At 36.8% G+C, this 23,602-nt stretch overlaps 1 protein-coding gene across 13 annotated transcripts in view; it reads left to right on the top strand.

The window, feature by feature from the left end:
- The window catches only part of ZNF385B (zinc finger protein 385B), a 479,275-nt gene that overhangs the window by 60,563 nt on the left and 395,110 nt on the right, over positions 1 to 23,602 (top strand). Inside the window, exon 1 of one of the 13 annotated variants that reach the window (XM_077154331.1) lies at positions 16,533 to 17,448. The exons of the other annotated variants lie outside the window; for them this stretch is intronic. The gene's annotated coding sequence lies outside the window, so the exon portion shown is untranslated. Of the gene's footprint in view, positions 1 to 16,532; positions 17,449 to 23,602 lie in introns of those variants that run through there. 13 annotated transcript variants of the gene reach the window in all.

The raw sequence follows: 23,602 nt of genomic DNA, 5'->3' as shown, positions 1-23,602 counted from the left end.
CCTTTAAGCAATGACTTCCTCTCCCTCTTCCTGGCAATGCTGGGATAACAACTAATCTACTTTCTATCTTTCTAATTTTTTTTTTATTTTAGAAATTTCATATAAGTGTAATTATATAATATTTGTTCTTTTGTGTCTGGCACATTTCACTTAGCATAATGCTTCCAGGGTTCATCCATGTTTTAACATGTATCAGAACTTGATTCCTTTTTATGGCTGAATAATACTCCATTCCATCTGTCTACCACATTTTATCCATTCATCTGTCAAAGTACATTTAGGTTATTTCTACCTTTTGGTGATTGTAAATAATACTGCTATGAATGTTGTTGTACAAATATCTGCTTGAGTTCCTACTTTCAGTTTTTTGGGGTATATGCTTTAGAATAGAATTGCCATTTCATACAGTAATTCTATGTTTAACTTTTTGAGAAACTGCCAAACTGTTTCCCACAATGGCTGCATTATCTTACATTTTCACCAGCAATGCATGAGGGTTCTAATTTCTAAACATCCTCAACAATATTTATTTTTCTTTTTAAAAATAATTCCTCCCTTGTGGGTATGAACTGGTATCTTACTGTGGTTTTGATTTGCGTTTCCCTAGTAACTATGTTGCTGCACATATTTCCATATGTTGATTGGCCATTTGTATATCTTCTTTGGAAAATGTCTCCTCAAGTTCTTTGTCCATTTTCAGATTGAGCTGTTTCTCTTTGTGTTGTTGGGTGTCCTGTGTTGTGAAAGTCTTTATATATTCTGGATATTAAACCCTAAACAGATAATGATTTGCCACTATTTTCTCCCATTCTTTGATTGTCTTTTCACCTTCTTAATAATGTCCTTTTATGCATAAAAGTTTTTAATTTTGATGAAGTCCAGTTTATCTATTTTTCTTCTGTTGCTTGTGCTTTTGGTGTCATAACTAAATATCCATTGCCAAATGAAAATATTCCCCTGTATTATCTTCTAAGAGTTTAATGTTTTAGCTCTTATATTTAGGTCCTTGATCCATTATTGTTGGAGGTAGGGGTCTAAGTTCATTCTTTTACATGGGGCTGTCCAGTTTTCTAAATACCATTTGTTTGAGAGATTATTCTTTCCCCACTGAGTGGACTTGGCATCTTGTTGAAGTCGATTGGTTATGGATGTGTGGTTTTATTTCTGGACTTTCAATTATGTTCTGTTGGTATCTGACTATTCTTATGTCAGTACCACACTGTTTTTGTTTTTTTGCATGGGCAGGCACTGGGAAATGAACACTCTGTTTTGATGGCTGTAGGTTTGTATTAGATTTTGAAGTCAGGTAGTGTATGAGTCCTTCAACTTTTTTTTTTTTTCAACCTTGTTTTTTCTAGCTGTTTTTGACTATTTGGAACTGTTTGCAATTCCATAGGAATTTGATGATTAACTTTTCCATTTTGGCAAAAAAGGCTCTGGAAGTTTGACTGGAACATTCTTGAATTTTAATACAATGTTAGAAATCTCTTATTTATTCCTGTTTTTAAAATCATTTTCCGAATCACATTCAAAAGGTAATATCATATAATCTCTTTTCAGTGAAGTTTATGCCTCTTTAAAATAAGAGAAAAATGATTAATTTAGTGTTTTATTTTTATAGATGCATTTCCCCCCAAGTTAAGTCATGTAAAAGCTTTTGGAGAAGAATTTTCACAAGTGAGTTTCTCTCTGAAGATTTATTTTCTATATTGAGTAATCAGAGGTGGAATTAAAAGTCACTTGAGATTAGCAGGTTACTTTTTCAAAATGTTTTATCTGCTCTTAGAGTTTCAGCTCTTGGATGTCAGATTAAAATTCTGATGCATATTTGATTCATCTCAGAATTGAATGTCAAATCCAAAGACAGATATTTATAACAGAGTTCTGTTGAGGCAAAAAAGAAAAAGTCAGTTTCCAGAATACAGCCTGGACGATTGCAAAGCTCTCATTCACGAACAACTGGATTTTGCCTTCATTTTAAACAAACAGATTAAAACTTTAAGATTGGATTTTAGCAGACCACCCATTTAACACTCTGTTTATTATGCTTTATATTTGCAGAGTGCTTTGGGGTTTATATGCGGCTTTCAGATATTTCTTTCTTTCTCACGACAACGTCCTGGCACTGATAGGATTATCACAATTGAACTGATGAGCAAATTGGAGTCCTAAGAAGGAAAGTGACTTGCCAAAAGTCACCCGGCTAGTTAGCAGCTTCGCTTAGATTCCTGTTTACTTCTTCTGACTCCAAATTTTTCCATTATAAAATTTCTATTAAAAATTTTTACAAGCAAGAGAGTGAAGAAAAGAAAACACACACATACATTCTAGAGATCATTACAAATATTTCAAGAGTCTGAAAAATGGGATATTTGCTCTTACAAACGCCTAAACTGGAGGGCATGAGCATGGTCAGGAAGAGGAATCACATACTAATCTATACTAATTTATGACAGGTTTTCATGTAAAGGAGCACAACACTGGCTTTAACACAAACAGCCAACAGACATTTATAGGACATTACACCCCACAACAGCAGGATACACCTTTTTCTCAAGTGCTCATGGATCATTCTCAAAGATAGACCGTATGCTGGGTCACAAAGCAAGTCTTAACAAATTTAAAAAGATTGAAATCATACACAACACTTACTCGGATCATAAAGGAATGAAGTTGGAAATCAATAATAGGCAGAGTGCCTGAAAATTCACAAATACATGGAGGCTCAACAACACACTCTTAAACAACGAGTGGGTCAAGGAAGAAATTACAAGAGAAATTAGTAAATATCTCAAGGCAAATGAAAATGAAAACACAACATATCAAAACCTATGGGATGCAGCAAAGGCAGTGCTAAGAGGGAAATTTATTGCCCTAAATGCCTATATCAGAAAAGAAGAAAGGGCAAAAATTCGGGAATTAACTGTCCACTTGGAAGAACTGGAGAAAGAACAGCAAACTAACCCCAAAGCAAGCAAAAGGAAAGAAATAACAAAGATTAGAGCAGAAATAAATGAAATTGAGAACATGAAAACAATAGAGAAAATCAGTAAGACCAGAAGTTGGTTCTATGAGAAAATCAACGAGATTGATGGGCCCTTAGCAAGATTGACAAAAAGAAGAAGAGAGAGGACGCAAATAAATAAGATCAGAAATGGAAGAAGAGACATAACCACTGACCCCAGAGAAATATAGGAGGTAATAACAGGATACTATGAACAACTTTACGCTAATAAATACAACAATGTAGATGAAATGGACAAGTTCCTAGAAAGGCATGAACAACCAACTTTGACTCAAGAAGAAATAGATGACCTCAACAAACCAATCACGAGTAAAGAAATTGAATCAGTCATTAAAAAGCTTCCCAAAAAGAAAAGTCCAGGACCAGATGGCTTCACATGTGAATTCTACCAAACATTCCAGAAAGAATTAGTACCAACTCTGCTCAAACTCTTCAAAAAAATTGAAGTGGAGGGAAAGCTACCTAATTCATTCTATGAAGCCAACATCACCCTCATACCAAAACCAGGCAAAGATATTACAAAAAAAGGAAACTAAAGACCAATCTCTCTAATGAATATAGATGCAAAAATCCTCAACAAAATTCTAGCAAATTGTATCCAACAACACATTAAAAGAATTATACATCATGACCAAGTAGGATTCATCCCAGGTATGCAAGGATGGTTCAACATAAGAAAATCAGTTAATGTAATACGCCATATCAACAAATCAAAGCAGAAAAATCACATGATCATCTCAATTGATGCAGAGAAGGCATTTGACAAGATTCAACATCCTTTCCTGTTGAAAACACTTCAAAAGATAGGAATACAAGGGAACTTCCTTAAAGTGATAGAGGGAATATATGAAAAACCCACAGCTAATATCATCCTCAATGGGGAAAAATTGAAAACTTTCCCCCTAAGATCAGGAACAAGACAAGGATGTCCATTATCACCACTATTATTCAACATTGTGTTGGAGGTTCTAGCCAGAGCAATTAGGCAAGAAAAAGAAATACAAGGCATCAAAATTGGAAAGGAAGAAGTAAAACTATCACTGTGGGCAGACGATATGATACTATACATCGAAAACCCGGAAAAATCCACAACAAAACTACTAGAGCTAATAAATGAGTACAGCAAAGTAGCAGGTTACAAGATCAACATTCAAAAATCGGTAGTGTTTCTATACACTAGCAATGAACAAGCTGAGGGGGAAATCAAGAAATGAATTTCATTTACAATTGCAACTAAAAGAATAAAATAGTTAGGAATAAATTTAACTAAAGAGACAAAAGACCTATACAAAGAAAACTACAAGAAACTGTTAAAAGAAATCACAGAAGACCTAAATAGATGGAAGGGCATACCGTGTTCATGGATTGGAAGACTAAATATAGTTAAGATGTCAATTCTATCTAAATTGATTTACAGATTCAATGCAATACCAATCAAAATCCCAACAACTTATTTTTCGGAAATAGAAAAACCAATAAGCAAATTTATCTGGAAGGGCAGGGTACCCCAAATTGCCTAAAACATCTTGAGGAAAAAAAACGAAGCTGGAGGTCTCGCGCTGCCTGACTTTAAGGCATATTATGAAGCCACAGTGGTCAAAACAGCATGGTATTGGCATACAGATAGATATATCGACCAATGGAATCGAATAGAGTGCTCAGATATAGACCCTCTCATCTATGGACATTTGATCTTTGATAAGGCAGTCAAGCCAACTCACCTGGGACAGAACAGTCTCTTCAATAAATGGTGCCTAGAGAACTGGATATCCATATGCAAAAGAATGAAAGAGGACCCGTATCTCACACCCTATACAAAGGTTAACTCAAAATGAATCAAAGATCTAAACATTAGGTCTGAGACTATAAAACAGTTAGAGGAAAATGTAGGGAGATATCTTATGAATCTTACAATTGGAGGCGGTTTTATGGACCTTAAACCTAAAGCAAGAGCACTGAAGAAATAAATAAATAAATGGGAGCTCCTCAAAATTAAACACTTTTGTGCATCAAAGAACTTCATCAAGAAAGTAGAAAGACTGCCTACACAATGGGAGACAATATTTGGAAACGACATATCAGATAAAGGTCTAGTATCCAGAATTTATAAAGAGATTGTTCAACTCAACAACAAAAAGACAGCCATCCCATTACAAAATGGGAAAAAGACTTGAACAGACACCTCTCAGAAGAGGAAATACAAATGGCCAAAAGGCACATGAAGAGATGCTCAATGTCCCTGGCCATTAGAGAAATGCAAATCAAAACCACAATGAGATATCATCTCACACCCACCAGAATGGCCATTATCAACAAAACAGAAAATGACAAGTGCTGGAGAGGATGCGGAGAAAGAGGCACACTTATCCACTGTTGGTGGGAATGTCAAAGGGTGCAACCACTGTGGAAGGCAGTTTGGCGGTTCCTCAAAAAGCTGAATATAGAATTGCCATATGACCCAGCAATACCATTGCTCGGTATCTACTCAAAGGACTTAAGGGCAAAGACACAAACGGACATTTGCACACCAATGTTTATAGCAGCATTATTTACAATTGCAAAGAGATGGAAACAGCCAAAATGTCCATCAACAGAAGAATGGCTAAACAAACTGTGGTATATACATACAATGGAATATGATGCAGCTTTAAGACAGAAGAAACTTATGAAGAAGTATGTAATAACATGGATGGACCTAGAGAACATTATGCTGAGTGAGACTAGCCAAAAACTAAAGGACAAATACTGTATGGTCTCACTGATGTGAACTGACATTTGAGAATAAACTTGGAATATGTCATTGGTAGCAGAGACCAGCAGGAGTTAGAAACAGGGTAAGATAATGGGTAATTGGAGCTGAAGGGATACAGACTGTGCAATAGGACTGGATACCAAAACTCAAAAATGGACAGCACAATACCACCTAATTGTAATGTAATTATGTTAAAACACTGAATGAAGCTGCACCTGAGGTATAGGTTTTTTTTGTTTTTTTTTTTATATATTTTTTTATTTTTTAATTTTTTTCTTAATATTATCATTTTATTTCTTTTTCTGTTGTCTTGCTATTTCTTTTTCTAAATTGATGCAAATGTACTAAGTAATGATGATCATACATCTATGTGATGATTTTAAGAATTACTGATTGCATATGTAGGATGGAATGATTTCTAAATGTTGTGTTAGTTAATTTTTTTTTTAATTAATTAAAAAAAATAAAAAAGGAATTCAACTTGGGGAAGTTGAATTTCTCCCTGTTCTCACCACTCCCCGAAGGGGGCTTTGCAAATACTTTTCCACTCACTGATCAAATCACTCTGGTACTCATCGGGGCATCACTCTGGACAAACCAGCAAAATCTCATGTCCTATCTGAGATTCCAAGTACTTATGGCATTCAGTCAAACTATCTACGTAAGTTATATTAGGAAATGCACCAGTCAAAATATAAATTTTTAAACGAATAAACATTTTTTGCTTTAGTCTCACACAGAAGGTGTGTTGTAGTTTGCTAGCTGCTGGAATGCAACACACCAGAGACAGATTGACTTTTAATAAAAGGGGATTTATTTTGTTGGTTCTTCAGAGGAAAGGCAGCTAACTTTCCACTGAGGTTCTTTCTTATGTGGAAGGCACAGGATGGTCTCTGCTGGTCTTCTCTCCAGGCCCGTGGGTTCCAACAACTTTCCCTGGGGTGACTTCTTTCTGCATCTCAAAGGCCTGGGCTGAGCTGCAAGTGCTGAGATGAGGAATGCTGAGCTGCTATACTGTGCTACATTGCATTCTCTCATTTAAGCACCAGCCAATTAAGTCAAAGGTCACTCATTGCAGCAGACATGCCTCCTAGCCGACTGCAGATGTAATTAGCAACAGATGAGATTCATCTACCATTGGCTCATGACCACAGCAACAGAACTAGGTGCCTTCACCTGGCCAAGTTGACAACTCAATCTAACTATCACACGGTGACATTTTAAAATATAATTACCATCTATTTTCAGTACCCTGCAATAATGACATTCCTTTGTTCTTCCTCATGGAAAAACATTTTTAAAATTGTACCTTGTACATTTCACTATTATACACTCTAGGCATTCTTAGATCTCAATCTAATCTCATCTCAATCTTTAACATCTGTCTTTCTTTCTAATTTCATTTATGTCCCCAGCCCTCCTTCCTCTATCACTCTCACATGCAGCTTCATTCAGTGTTTTAACATAACTACATTACAGTTAGGTAGTATTGTGCTGTCCATTTCTCAGTTTTTGTATCCAGTCCTGTTGCACAGTCTGTATCCGTTCAGCTCCAGTTACCCATTATCTTACCCTGTTTCTATCTCCTGATGGTCTCTGTTACCAATGACATATTCTAAGTTTATTCTCTAATGTTGATTCACATCAGTGAGACCATACAGTATTTGTCCTTTAGTTTTTGGCTAGTCTCACTCAGCATAATGTTCTCGTGTATTTTGAGGTATTCTGGTTCAGTGCATAAGTATTTATGATTGTTATGTGTTCATGTTGATTTGTTCCTTTTATTAGAAAATAGTATCCTTCTTTGTCTCTTTTCACTGTTTTACATTTGAAGTCTAATTTGTTGGATAGTAGTATAGCTACTCCTGCTCTTTTCTGGTTGTTATTTGCATGAAATGTCTTTTCCCAACCTTTCACTTTCAACCTATGTTTATCTTTGGGTCTAAGATGTGTTTCCTGTAGACAGCGTATAGATGGGTCCTGTTTTTTAATCCATTCTGCCAGTCTGTGTCTTTTGATTGGGGAGTTCAATTACTGTTTGGTTAGTACTTTCCTCTACCATTTTGCCTTTTGTATTTTATATGTCATATCTAGTTTTCCTTCTTTCTGCATTCTTCTCCATACCTCTCTCTTGTCTTTTCGTATCTGACTCTAGTGCTCCCTTTAGTATTTCTTGCAGAGCTGGTCTCTTGGTCACAAATTCTCTCAGTAATTTTTTTGTCTGAAAATGTTTTAATTTCTCCCTCATTTTGAAGGACAATTTTGCTGGATATAGAAGTCTTGGTTGGCAGTTTTTCTCTTTTAGTAATTTAAATATATCATCCCACTGTCTTCTTGCCTCCATGGTTTCTGCTGAGAAATCTACACATAGTCTTATTGGGTTTCCCTTGTATGTGATGGATTGTTTTTCTCTTGCTGCTTTCAAGATCCTCTCTTTCTCTTTGAGCTCTGACATTCTGACTTGTAAGTGTCTTGGAGAACGTCTATTTGAATCTATTCTCTTTGCGGTACATTGCACTTCTTGGATCTGTAATTTTAGGTCTTTCATAAGCGTTGAGAGATTTTCGGTGATAATTTCTTCCATTAGTTTTTCTCCTCCTTTTCCCTTCTCTTCTCCTTCCTGGACGCCCACAACACGTATATTTGTGCGCTTCATATTACCATTCGGTTCCCTGAGTCCCTGCTCATATTTTTCCTTACTTTTCCCTATAGTTTCTGTATCTTGTCGGATTTCAAATGTTCCGTTTTACCATTCGGTTCCCTGAGTCCCTGCTCATATTTTTCCTTACTTTTCCCTATAGTTTCTGTATCTTGTCGGATTTCAGATGTTCCGTCCTCCAGTTTAGTAATCCCAACCTCTGTCTCTTGAAATCTACCATTGTAGGTTTCCATTGTTTTTTTTATCTCTTCTGCTGTACCTTTCATTCCCGTAAGTTCCGTGATTTGTTTTTTCAGACTTTCCATTTCTTCTTTTTGTTCATTCCTTGCCTTCTTCATGTCCTCCCTCAATTCATTGATTTGGTTTTTGATGAGGTTTTCCATGTCTGTTCGTACATTCTGAATTAATTGTTTCAGCTCTTGTATCTCATTTGAACTATTGGTTTGTTCCTTTGACTGGGCCCTATCTTCAAATTTCCTGGTGTGATTTGTTATTTTTTGCTGGCATCCAGACATTTAAGTACCTTAATTAGTTTATTGTGGAGATTGCTTTCACTTCTCTTACCTAGGGTTTTCTTGCTAGATGAATTTGTTGTCTGTCTGTTCTTTGACCTTCAGTTCAGCTTTTTCTGGACCTCTAGCTTAGATTTTGTTTAACAGAGGATAATTTTTTAGTTCTTGTTTTCTTGCCCTGCTTGTATGGTGTGTTTTCCCTCCCCACCCTTAGGAGGGTCTACATAGCTATTATAGACTCCAACTGGGTTTTGTTGGACTAAACTGGCCTCCTATCAGGGGGAAGGAGTCACCTGCATCAGTTTTCCCTGAGGGTGAGACCCAGCAGGTTAAAAGACTTTCATGTGAAGTCTCTGGGCTCTGTTTTTCTTATCCTGCCCAGTATGTGGTGCGTCTGCCTGCGGGTCACACCGCAGAAGATGTTGTGGCACTTTTAACTTTGGAAGACTCTCCCTACTGAGGGTGTGGTGGAGATGGAGGAGAGGTTGTAGGCTGGTTTTAATGGCTTCAAATTGCCAAGCCCTGGGGTCTGAATTCCTTGAGAGAGGGATTCCACCTGAGTTGGGCTTCACCCCTCCCCTGGGGAAAGCACAGTTGAGAGACAGCCCTGAAAGGAGCTTGTTTCTGCCTATGCCTGGGGCAGTTGCAGCCTGAGAATTCCCACTGTTGAATCCAGAGGCTGCCAAGTCTCCGTAGAAACACAGCCACTAAAACCTCTCTTTCCTCCCCCTTTCCTCTATTTCTGTGAGCCCAATGAACGAACTCCACCTTGACCAGGTTTAGAGTCTCTTTCCTTTCCCTCTGGGAAACCTCCTGTGGGGGAGGTGCGCCGGGCGCCGGCCGCCGCTGCTTGGGGAACTCACGGTTTTGGGGAGGCTTGCAGCTGGTGCAGGTGGTCCATACTGGGGTACGCTGTGTGTCTGGTCACTGACGTGGCTCTGGGATCTGTTCTGTACTGTTTCTGGTTATTTAGTAGTTGTTCTGGAGGATGAACTAAAACACGCACATTGCTAAGCCGCCATCTTGGCCCCTCCTCCTGTGATGTATGCTTGATAAAGAATTAAACCTGAATGTGATCATATCTCTAGATCGAATTCCCAGTTTTCAGAAAATGAAAAGAAAAACAGAGGAATGCATTAAAAGATACCACAAGGATGCAGTCAGTAAAATCTAGCTTGTGGTAACTCTTAAGGTACCAGGGAACTGGTTTTATCAACAATAAATTGCAAGAAAAAAAATGTGAAGGGGAATCATACACTAAAATCACCTTGAAAGATAGTTCAAATCAACAGTTTCCATATGTGGACCTATTTGGATCTTGATTTAATGAACAAACACTTGCTTCAAAATAATCTGTGGGGAGAAGAAGAAGAGAATATAGGTGAAACACAAGATGATAATTATCAAATCTAGGGATTAACTATACCATCTTCTCTACATTTGTTTATGTTTTAAAATTCTTACAATACAATGACACAATAAGAGTTTCACTTAAGATCAACTCAGGGATCATATTAGGAAAATTATTATTTGTTTCTATGAAATAGTTATCATATTAAGAAGGGCTTCAAACTCAAAACAGCAAATGGCAAAAAGATGAAAAAATTGAATTGGGACTTAGGGAAATGATAAACAAAACAAAGCACACAAATGTAAGAATCATTGGTGTCCCAGAAGGATAAGAGAAGAGTAAAGGGAAGAGAAGTTGAATATATAATGGGGGAAAACTTCCCAACCCTCATAAAGGACATAAATATACAGGTCATAGAAACCCAATGAACTCTAAATAGAATAAATCCAAATAGGCCTTCCCAAAACACATACTAATCAGTCTGTCAAATGTTGAAGAGAAGCAGAAAATCCTGAAAGCAAGAGAAAAACAATCTGCTATGTACAAGGGAAACCAAATAAGACTAAGTTCAGACTACTTAACTAACACCCTAGAGGTGAGAAGGCAGTGGTATGATATATTCAAGATCCTGAAAGAGAAGAACTTCCAGCCAAGAATTCTGTACCCAGCCAAATTGTCCTTTAAAACTGAGGGAGAGATTAAAGTTTTCACAGACAAAGAAGTCCTGAAAGAATTTGTTAACAAAAGATTGGTTCTACAAGAAATGCTAAGAGGAGTTCTGCTGGCTGAAAGAAAAAAAGACAGGAAAGTGAGGTCTGGAGGGGGGCACAGAATTGAAGAGTACCACTAAGGGTAATTTAAAGAATACAAAGAGAAAAAGGGGAAAAAATATATAGACCTGATAAAATGAAAAAGATAAGATGATGGAATCAAGAAGCACCTTTTTAGTAATAACTTTGAATGTTAATAGACTAAACTTACCAATTAAAAGATACAGATGAGTAGCATGGATTAAGAAACGCAGTTCGGCTATGTGCTGATTACAAGAGACTCATCTTAGACACAGGATACAAATTGATTGAAAGTGAAAGGATGGAAAAAGATTTTCCATGCAAGTTGTAACCAAAAGAAAGCAGGAGTCGCTATACTAATGTTAGACAAAATAGACTTTAAATGTAAAGACATCATAAGAGACAAAGATGGACACTATATACTAAATAAAGTGTCAATTCACCAAGAAGATATAACGATCATAAATGTTTATGCCCCAATCAAGGTACCAAAGTACGTGAGACAGAAATTAGCAAAACTGAAGGGAGCAATAGATGTTTCAACAATAATAGTAGGAAACTTCAATACACCACTCTCCTCTATAGATAGAACAGCCAGACAGAAGATCAACAAGGAAATAGAGAAGTTAAATAACTTGATAAATGAATTAAACCTAACAGACATATATAGACCAATGCATAAGGATATTCATTTTTCTCTAGTACTCATGGAACATTCTCCAGGATAGATCAAAACAGGTCTTTATAAATTGAAAAACATTGAAATTATTCAAAGCAATTTCTCTGATCACAGTGGGATGAAGCTGGATCTCAATAACCACCAAAGAACGAGGACATTCACAGATATTTGGTGATTAAATAACACACTCTTAAACAACCAGTGGGTCAAAGAAGAAATGGCTAGAGAAATCAGCAGCTATGTGGAGATGAATGAAACTGAGAATACAACCTATCAGAACTTATGGGTTGTGCTGAGGGTGAAATGTATTGCCCTAAATGCCTATATTAAAAAAGAAGGAAGAGCAAAAATTGAAGACTTAACAGCACACCTGGAGGAACTTGAGAAAGAAGAACAATAAACTAACCCTAAAGCAAATAGAAGAAGAGAAATAACAAAGATTAAAGCAGAGATAAATGAATGGGAGAACAAAAGAACAATAGAAAGAATCAATAAAACCAAAAGTTGGTTCTTTGAGAAAATCAGTAAAATTGATGGGCCACTAGCAAGACTGACAAAGAAAAAAGAGAGGATGCAAATAAACAAAATCAGAAATGAGAAGGGGTACATTACCACAGCTCTGAAGAAATAAAAGAAATCATAAGAGAGTACTATCAACTACTATAACTATCCAACAAACTAGACAACTTAGAGGAAATGAACAAATTCCTGGAGACAAACAAGCTACACTGACTCAGGAAGAAATAGAAGATCTCAACAAACAAATCACAAAGAGATTCAATTCATCAAAAATCTTCCTACAAAAAAAGTCCAGGGCTAGATGGGTTCACAGGGGAATTTTATCAAACATGCCAAAAAGAACTAGCACCAATCCTGCTCAAACTTTTCCCAAAAATTGAGGAAAAAAGAACTCTACCTAACTCATTTTATGAAGCTAACATCACAGATACAAAATTTCTCAATAAAATATTAGCTAATCAAATCCAACAGCACATTGAAAGAATTATACACCATGACCAAGTGGGGTCTGTACCAGGAATGCAAGGATGGTTCAACACAAGAAAATCAATTAATGTCATATAGCACATTAGCAAATCAAAAGGGAAAAATCACATGATCATCTCAATTGATGCTGAAAAAGCATTCAACAAAATTCAGCATCATTTTCTGATAAAAACAATCCAAAATATAGGAATCAAAGGTAGCTACCTCAATATGATAAAGGAAATATATGAAAAAACAATAGCCAGCGTCATACTCAATGGAGAGAGACTGAAAGCTTTCCCCCTAAGATCAGGTACAAGACAAGGATGCTCAATGTCACCACTAAAATTCAACATTGTGCTACAAGTTCTAGCTAGAGCAATCAGGAAGGACAAAGAAATAAAGGCATCCAAATTAGAAAGGAAGAAGTAAAACTCATCATTTGCCGATGATATGATACTACACTTGAAAGATCCTGAAAAATCTACGGCAGAGTTGCTTGAGCTAATAAACATATTCAGCCATGTGGTGGAATATAAAATTATTGTGCAAAAATCAGTAACATTTCTATACACAAGCAACAAACTAGCTGAAGAGTCAGTTAAAGAAGAATTCCATTCAAAATAGCAACTAAAAGAATCAGGTACTTAGGAATGAACCCAACTAGGGATGTAAGGAACTTGTACACAGAAAACCACATAAGATTGCTAAAAGTAATCAAAGGAGATCTAAATAGGTGGAAAGACATTCCCTGCTCATGGATTGGAAGGCTAAATATAGTTAAGATGTCAGTTCTCCCAAAAATGATCTACAGATTCAACACAGTACCAATCAAAATTCCAACAACCTACTTTGAAGATTTGGAAAAGCTGACTACCAATTCATCTGGAAGGGAAACAGATACTGAATAGCTAAAAGCATCCTAAAAAAGAAGAATGAAGTGGGAGGATTAGCCTCAGTGGTCAAAATAGCATGGTAGTGGCACAAAAATAGAAGCAATGACCAATGGAATCAAATCAAGAGTGCAGAAATGGGCCATCAAATCTATGATCAACTGATTTTTGACAAGGCCACCAAATCCTCTGAAGTGGGACTAAATAGTCTTTTCAATAATTGGGCATGGAAGAACTGGATATCAATAGCCAAAAGAATGAAAGAGGACCCCTATCTTATACCCTACCCCAAAATTAACTCAAAGTAGATCAAACACCTAAATATAAGAAGTAGCACAATGAAGCTTCTAGGAGAAAATGTAGGGAAACATCTTCAAGACCTAGTAATAGAAGGTAGCTTCCTAAACTTTATACCCAAAGCACAAGCAAAAAAGAAAACATAGGTAAATGGGAACCTTTCAAAATCAAATGCTTCTGCACTTCAAAAAACTTTGTCAAAAAGGTGAAGAGGCAGCCAACTCAATGGGAGAAAATATTTGGAAATCACATATTGGACAAAGGTTTGATTTCCTGTATATACAAAGAAATCACTCAACAACAAAAGAACAAACAATCCAATTATGAAATGGGCCAAAGATTGAATAGGCATTTTTCTGAAGAGCAAATACATATGGCTCAAAAGCACATGAAGAGATGCTCATTTTCATTGGCTATAAGGGAAATGCAGATCAAAAGTACAGTGAGATTCCACCTCACACCTATAAGAATGGCTGCTATTAAACAAACAGGAAACTAAATGTTGGAGAGGATCTGGAGAAACTGGGACATTTAGGCACTGCTGGTGGGAATGTTAATGGTGCAGCCACAATGAAAGACTGTCTGGCAGTTCCTTAGGGAACTAAATATGGATTTGCCCTATGACCCAGCAATAGCACAACTTGGTATATACCCAGAAGAGCTGAAAGCAACGACACAAACAGATATTTGCACACCAGTGCTCATAGCAGCATTATTCACAATTGCCAAAAGATGGAAACAAACCAAATGCCCATCAACAGATGAGTGAATCAACAAAATGTGATATAATCATACATTGGAATATTATGTGACAGTAAGACAAAATGACATCCTGAAGCACATGACAAGATGGATGAGCCTTGAGGACATAATACTGAGTGAAGTTAGCCAGTTACAAAAAGATAGATACTGTATGATTCTACTTTTATGACCAGCATAAAGGTATAATCAGAGGCTTACAAATAGAATATAAGGGACTTAGAGATGCATAGAATACATAGATTATAAGCTTTTAAAGCAGACACCTCAAGTCTGGAGTGGTGATTATTATTTCTGGATTTTGAGAGGCTGTTTTATATATTTAAGCTGATATTTGGAGATAAGAGCAAAGCCAAACAGATTGGGGTTAAAGTAATTCAGAACATAGGGATAAGGAGGACAGTGTCTATATTTTAGAACCACACATACACTTGGAGACCAATGGAAGAAAGGTTTATTTGATCTTGAACTGAAATTTTCTGTAGTGCATAATGTAATATAAATATCTGTGTAGCTCATTTGAACAATTGAAGCACAGGGAGCACAGAATAAGAAAGGTCCTTTAATCCTGTATAGATTATTATAATGCCTGGATATATCCTAGAGTATATTAAGCAAATAAGCAAAAAGTATTGGCAAAGTGCCCTGAGGGATGGGAGAAAAATATGGAACTATTAAACCTTACCATCAGAGAATCCCCAGATTCTGTGTCAAACTTTAGGGACACCCAAATCAATAGGCCATGCCCTTGATCAGCAGGTTTACTCTTGTGAAGCTCCTGTAGGTAGTGGAGAAGCTTAGATTACATACAGGCATGCCTAAGAGTTACTTCTGGAGGACCTCTGTTGCTGCTCAGATGTGGCCTCAGTCTCTCTAAGCCCAACTCTACAAGTGAAGCCATTTCCCTTCCCGCTATGTGGGATATGACATCCAGGGGTGAAAGTCTCCCTGGTGACATGGGCAAAGACTCCTAGGCCTGACATCGTGAGATCAATAATTCTGTTCTGACCAAAAGGAGTAAAAGAAGTGTAATTAATAAAGTATCAGTGGCAGAGAGATTTCAAATAGAGTCAAGAGGCTGCTCTGGAAACCTTATACAAGCCTCAGGTAGACCTTGCTACCTACCATAACCTGCCAACCCCCAACCAGGACCATTCCAGCCAATCCTCAAGAACACCTAGGGCAATATATAAGAATCTACAAGGGTTCCATGCACTAGAGTAACTTTCCAAAAACCTACAACCTCCATATGGGTCCCTGGTCCAGGTAAGTCCTGAAACCTAGCCCAGCTTCTCCAGAACATCAGATAGTTCCATCTACCTATCCCATATTAGTGACAGATCCTTCCAATATGAAAAATTTAGAATTGCCATAGCCCAAACACCCCTAAAGAGAGGAATGGAAAGATCAAAGGTGATGGTGGAGGTATACAGAGAAGATAGAATTTAACAAATGAATATGAATACTGAATCATTAAATCGATGTCTTTTTTAGTCTCCAGTATTTTAGAGCAGCTATAAGTAAAAACCTAAAATTGTAACCCATGTCAAACCCTGAAATATGTTCTACAACTAATTGTGGTGCTGGGCTTTGAAATTTATAGCTTTTTTGTATATATGCTATTTTTCACAAAAAAAGAAGGAAAAAAAAGTCGATTGTGATGATTAAAAAGTATTTAAGCCCTCTAGTAGCTAGAAAGAAAAATATGAGAGGATTGTATGATAGCCCATGACAAACTCTAGGATCTATCCTGTAACTACTTACTGAAGAGTGTTTTGAAAACTTTATTTCTTTGCTTTGTATATATGTTATACTATGCAATAAAAAAGATTACAATTTAAAAGGGATTAAAAAAAATAGGGCTTCAAGTAGGAATTTTGTCACCCCATTCCCAAGAGTACATTATTAAGAGTAGTTAACATTTATTAAATACCAAGTTATGTGCCTGACACTTGTTCTAGTCACTTCGCATGTGTTCTCATGCTTAAAATTTACCAGAATCCTGGGAAGAAATTCTACTGTCCTTAATTTTGGATGATGCTGAGGAATTTTATATATATATATTCATTCATTGAAGATATATATATCTTCAACCAAGATGCAGCTAGCAGAGAATGGAACCAGGCTTACAACACAATCCTTTTAGCTTTCGTTCCTGGCATGTTCTCCCTTATTCTGTTCAGTTTGAACAGTTAATAAGAGGGAAGGTTTTGAGTGACAGTACCTGCTGTCATATATATATTCCATTTTCTTGATCTGCATTCTGCTCAAACTCAACTGTTTTGGGGGAGATTGTAATTTGTGTTTCAGCTAAGAAACTCCAAAACTAGTCAGCCTTCTCCAAGGCAATACCAGCTACTCACTGTCAATCTGTTCCCCTTACCCACAAGATGGTGAAAATGGCACAATTTTGGTTTTAATATTATTCTTAATCAATTATTCCAAGATGATTTCCCCTAGTGTAGTATATTCAAATAGAGCGCTGTTGTTAGCCAGAGGTGGGATGGTGCATCCTAACGTGAGAATTTCTCCTTATGCATGTGCACAAAGAAGGGGAAAAGCCTGCAGTAAGTAAGAAATGGCATTTCCATTACAAGAGATGAAAAGAGCCCTTGGATAAAATCCTGATGTTCCCTCAGGGTGCTAACTGCTTCTCTTAGGATCAAGGGAGTTTATAAAATCTTTTAAAAGGTGAATGTTCAAGTCTCTGTGGACTATCAGAACATTTTGCATCAGTGATAGCTAGGTGAGTAAATTAAAAACTTCTAGTCAATAGAATCTTACGTAATGTGACCCTTTCCATTTCCTGGAGCAACTCTAATTTGTGATAATTGAAGCTTTGTTGGTAAAGCAACAGGCCAGAGGGGTGAGTGAAATAAGTTTCTGTGCTTCAAGCAGTCTAGATGGCTGACTTCAAACTAAAACTGCAGAGACAGACTTGATTGATCCAGACATCTTTTATCTCCCACTTCACTGAAATGGAGGCAGGCAACTTGGCCACTTTTCCACAAGCAAATAAATATGAAACATAAGGAAGCAATTCTTTGAGGAAGGTTAAAAAAAAAAACAAAAAACAATCTCAGTTCCTAGTTGGCCAATAATTATTTAGAAATTTGCTGCAGATTTCCCCAGGACTAGTTCTAGAGTACATGACCTTCAAACTTAAAATAAGCTGCTTTATCCCCCACTCTTCTGTGGGTGGATTTCACAGGAAGAATGTCTAAGTTACATGTTGCATAGTGTCTACTTCAGGGGAAAAGAGAGACATAGGTTAGCATGGTCTCCTTCAGTTTAAATCCAAAAGTTTCCTTTATTCCTGGAGGTGTGTTTCTCACAATTAAAACAGAATCCTTTGTGGATGAAAAGTGGGATTTCCTTCTAGATCTTTAAGAATATCTAGACTTTATATTGTTTGCATAGCTAGGAGAAGCTGACACTATCTCTTTGTACAAGGTTTATAATACATACATAGATGATGGAGATGACAATGCCACCCTATAAAACTTGACACTACTGTTAATCGGAACAATCTTTTGCCTTTAAAAGTTTATCTTGGGTAGGCAACGGTGGCTCAATGGCAGAGTTCTTGTCTGCCATGCCAGAGACCCAGGTTCAATTCCCCATGCGTGCCCATGCAAAAAAAAAAAAAAAAAAAAAAAAAAGTTTATCTCACTTCCCACATAATGGAAACGATAGAAACCATCTGTAGTGAGTTCCTTCATATACCTCTGACTTTCTACATTCTCTGCCTCCACTTCTTCATGCTAAGGCTTTTTCTTCCCCTTAGAGTTTGGTCTTTCGCTATACTCTGCAGACAATGCCTACCTCCTTTTCTTCTAGGAACTCACTGCCTCAGTTCTTTGTCTTCCTTAGTCACAGGCTCTTTGTATTCTGTCTTCAAAATTGTTCAAGCCTCTTCTTTCGCAGATATTTTTCATTTCCCCTCATTGGTCTCTTCCTTGTTTAGCTAGAATCCTTTGATATGAGACCTCCTTTTCCTGTTCCCCCCCCCCCCTTATTCTCTCATCATTTTCTTTTAAAACTCCCTGCCACAACATACTCTTCACCAGTATAGAATCTCACGATTTCATTACTGTCTTTAGGCTGATGGCACCCCAGCTGCATCTTCAGCCTTGTCCTCTCTGTCAGATCCTGTGTTCTCATCTCATCCATGATGGCTCTCAAGATCATGTTAGTTCCCCTTTCCTGAATTCCAATTGCAAAAAAGATAACTTAGCCTGAAACTTTGGACAATGTGTATTGGTTTTTATATTCCCAAAAGATTTAAAATTTCTCAAGACTGCATCTTATACTCCTCTACTTCTACTCCCAGTCAGATCTGGAGAAATAGCAAGAATCTAAGGATTTTCACATAGTAGACGTCTGCACTAATATTCTTTTGGTGATAAAATTTATTTAAATGATAGGTGAGTGACAGAAATTCAGTTATTGACCAAGAAAATTATGGCTATTTTATAATCATTCTCTTCAATAAATGCTCCTTGAACCTTTTCAAGTTATACAGCATGTTATTAAGTTACAGAGTTTCTGTAATTGTTTTAGAATATTCAGACCCCTTCAGAAAAGGAAAGCCTGCTTACAAATTTACCTATGGTTTAGGTACAGTTACAGAACAAATAATATATGTGTGGGCATGTAAATAATAAATATACTGTATATTAGATGTGTAAGCACAAGTGAAGGTTGGGTGGGCATAATGGTAAGGTATTAAGTAGAGGATAATATTGAATAAACCAGAGTGATTTTCTGGAGAAGACGGAGTTTAAATAGATTCTGACTTGAGACTATAAAAACTATCCTAGTGAAACAGCTTGAATTAAGGATCAGAGACAGAAGGCAGTCATTAGAGGCAACACAGAGAAACAGAATGAAGATAAATCTAGACAGCTAGAAAACAAACTCAAGCCAAGACTTTGTTCTTTCTTTAACAAACTAAATTATTGTCATATCTGTAAATGTATTATATCATTTGCTCATATAATAGCTAGCATTGACATATTCCTCATTTTGGATTTTAAACTACAATTAAACCATGTGTAATAGGGTTCTCCAGAGAAACAGAACCAACAATATATATATGTAATTTTTGAGATTTATTATGGAAATATAGGAATGGTTCACACAACTGTGAAGGGAATTGGCAAGTCTGAATTCTAGAGGGCAGACTGCAATTTGGGAACTCTGATAAAGGTTTCAGTGAATTCCCCTGGAGAAGCTGCCTGGCTGAAATAGAATAGTGATAGACATTCTTCTTTCTTACTGCTGAAGTTATCAATTCTCCCTTTAATGCCTTCAGCTGATTGAATGAGATTTCTTTCATTGCTGAAGGCAGTCCCCTTTGTTGATTATAGTTGTAATCAGCCATAAATGCAGTCAATTAACTAATGATTCAAATCCAGGAAATACCCTCACAGTAGCAGGGCAGAGCTTGCTTGGCCACACAACTGGACACAATAACCTAGCTAAGCTGACACATGAAATTCACCATTGCATATTATATATATATTAAAAATTACTTTCTTCCTCCCTCCTGAGCTGCTGTTGTTTGTCCCCCTTCTCCCCAGCATTTCTGATACCTGTTACTTTTACCTATGCATGTCACCAGCTGCCTGCCATTTTACCACTTGACTGCTAATGCTTCAGCCATAGTCAAATTAACAGATACCATCAGGGAATCCCTGGCACATGGTAGCACTCACTAAACAGATGTATCCTTTCTCTTTCCAGTAGAAGTCATAGAGAATAGTGGAAAGAACCTGAGATTTAGAGTTAGATCTGGATTGAATTCTGATTTTTTCTACTTATTCAACATGTGAGTTTGCAATTTCCATATCATGTTGGAGTTTTTTCTTCATGTGTAAAGAAAGTGGTACTAATTATTACCTTTAAGGTTACTGAGGAGTGGGGAAGGTGGTTATGAGAAAATTTGTTCTAGATAGCCTAGTTCCTTCTAGCTACTGCAGAATATAGGAGGCTAGAGGGCTTAAATACTTTTTTTTAATCATCATAATCGACTTTTTTTTCCTTCTTTTTTGTGAACCATAACATATACACAAAAAGCTATAGATTTCCAAGCACAGCACCGGAATTATTTGTAGAGCATATTTCAGAGTTTGACATGGGTTACAACTTCACAATTTTAAGTTTTTGCTTCTAGCTGCTCTAAAATACTGGAGACTAAAAGAGATGTCAATTTAATGATTCAGCATTCATATTCATTTGATAAGTCTTATCTTCCGTGTATAATTCCATCATCAACTTTGACCTTTCCATACCTCTCTTTGGGGTTGTTTGGGCTGTGGCAGTTCTAAAATTTCTTATATTGGAAGGGCCTGTCACTAATATGTGATAGGGAGATGGGACTATCTGATGTTCTGGAGAGGCTGGACTAGGTTTCAGGACTTATCTGGACCAGGAACCCATCTGGAGGATGTAGGTTTCTAGAAAGTTACTCTAGTGCCTGAAATCCTTGTGGAATCTTATGTATTGCCCTAGGTATTCTTCAGAATTGGCTGGAATGGTCCTGGTTGGAGATTAGCAGGTTATGGTAGGTAGCAAGGTGTCACTGAAGCTTGCGTAAGAGCAACCTCCAGAGTAGCCTCTTGACTCTATTTGAACTCTCTCTGCCATGATACTTTATTAATTATACTTTCTTCCCCCCTTTTGATCAGGATGGAATTGTTGATCTCACAGTACCAGGTCTGGGTTCATCCCTGGGAGTCATCTCCCACGTTGCCAGGGAGACTTTCACCCCTGGATGTCATGTCCCACATAGGGGGAGGGCAATGATTTCACTTGCAGAGTTAGAACCTGCATTTTAAGCAAACCTATCAGCAGAGTTTTATTTACACAGAGTTTGAAAATCCCTATGTATTCATCTTCCTGTTCTTCCCTATCATTTTTTATAACATGATCATTCTGTTCTATATATATATATAATCAGTAATTCACAATATTATCACATAGTTGCATATTCATCATCATGATCATTTCTTAGAACATTTGGATCAATTCAGAAAAAGAAATAAAAAGACAACAGAAAAAATTCATACATACCATACTCCTTACCCCTCCCTTTCATTGATAACTAGCATTTCAATCTAAATTTATTTTAACATTTCTTCCCCCTATTATTTATTTTTATTCCATATGTATTACTTGTCTGATGAATAGGTAGATAAAAGGCACATCAGACACAGGGTTTTTAGAATCACATAGTCACGCTATGAAAGCTATATCATTATTTAGTCATCTTCCCTATCTTTTTACCTTCTTCCTTTTTCTCCCTTTCCATTTCATTTTCTTTTCTTTTCTTTTTTTTGCTTTACCCTTTTTAACAAGACAACATGCATTTTAAAGTATTAAGTGCATTCTGACACTTTTTAATTATTTCCATCTGCCTGAGCTTCATTTTTCTCTTATGTAAAAAGGAAATTGACAAAGATACTAGCATAAAAAAAAGGAAATTGACTACATGTCCAGTTGCTGCTTAGAATGAATTATTAAAATAGTACAATCACTTTAGAAAAAGCATATGCAAAAATAGCCATAATAGAGTTACTTAGAGTTATTGTAGCAGTCCCTCATTACTAAAAACAAGAGCAGTCACATCTGTGTATGTCCTACAAAGTAGAATTATCCGAGAGTGGGACTAAGAGGGGGCACTTGCCTTGTGTGCAAAACTTAAGAAGGTTCCAAAAATTCAGCAATCAAGATAAATAATATTTTAATGCAGTATTTTTTAAATTAAAATTAATGCAAGAAAATCAATGATGAAAAATGTATCAAAATTTAAATAGAGATAGGGTCTATATTATGTTCTTTTTTGCTTCATGTTCCAATATGGCTTGCCATGGTACTATTGTTGCACTAAAATATTATTTATCTTGATAACTGAGATTTTCAGTGCCCCCTTAGGTTTCATTCCTGAGGTAAGTGCCCCTCACTTGCCTTACCGAATCTTGGCCCCTGGCTTAACTCTGCTGCATCCTTTTCAGTGTTTAGCTAAAATAGAAGACTATTTCCATCCACGTTCAGCCACAATCTCCACCTAAAATTTTAAGGAAGTTTTGTACAAATAATCTCTTTCCAATATAGATATTGGCAAATGTCAACATATTAAGAATGTAGGTATGGGTGTCAGGGATTCAGATAAGAAACCTCATTATTCAAATTACAGTGTCACCTAAAGATTCTATTAGGTGGAAGTAGAGAAACTAAAAAATCTAGTGTTTGAGGCTCATTCCTGGTTGTTCTCAGTACGAACTGGAAAACTAGGAGCCAACAAAAAGAAAAACATTCAAGTAGATCAAAATCAGCCTGGCAAAAAAAGTGATCACGGAAGGAGATTTTTGTATAATTAAATGTCAGTTTGCATTTTGAAATATTGCCTACTGCCTCCCACTCAATTACCGAGTGAGAGGAGAGGGAATATTCTCTATGCCAACCCAGAACTGACAGCAGCATTGGTTAGGTTCTCCATGAGGGATGAGCTGCAGATTGGTAGGCCCAGAACAGATTATTTTCCGAAAGCAATAAAATGTTGCTGAAAATCTCAGTTGGGCAGTGTAATTTCCCCCTTGTTAGAAAAGCAAACAAATAGCCAAAAAAAAAAAAGCTGTATAAACTTTTGGAATTTTAAGCAAGAAGTTGTTTTAGAGGGCATCTAGTTGAAACTCCTTGCTTTACAGAAAAGAAAGTTGATGCCCAAGCAGGTGAGTGAGTTCCCCCCAGGTCATTCAACTCTCAGGTGACTGACAGAGCTGTCATTTTCTCCCACTTGAGGCTGGGATTGCCTTAAGGTTGTTCAGCAGGTGAGCAGTGCAATAGGAAGTGGTTCTGGCCTTCCATTCCCAGGAGGCACAGGCCTTAGAGGTCTT

This window comes from Tamandua tetradactyla, chromosome 3 (genome assembly GCF_023851605.1).
Source record: "Tamandua tetradactyla isolate mTamTet1 chromosome 3, mTamTet1.pri, whole genome shotgun sequence".
In the NCBI taxonomy this organism is placed as follows: Eukaryota; Metazoa; Chordata; class Mammalia; order Pilosa; family Myrmecophagidae; genus Tamandua; species Tamandua tetradactyla.
The sequence above is the reverse complement of the archived record's forward strand: the minus strand, read 5'-3'. Positions and strand labels throughout refer to the sequence as shown.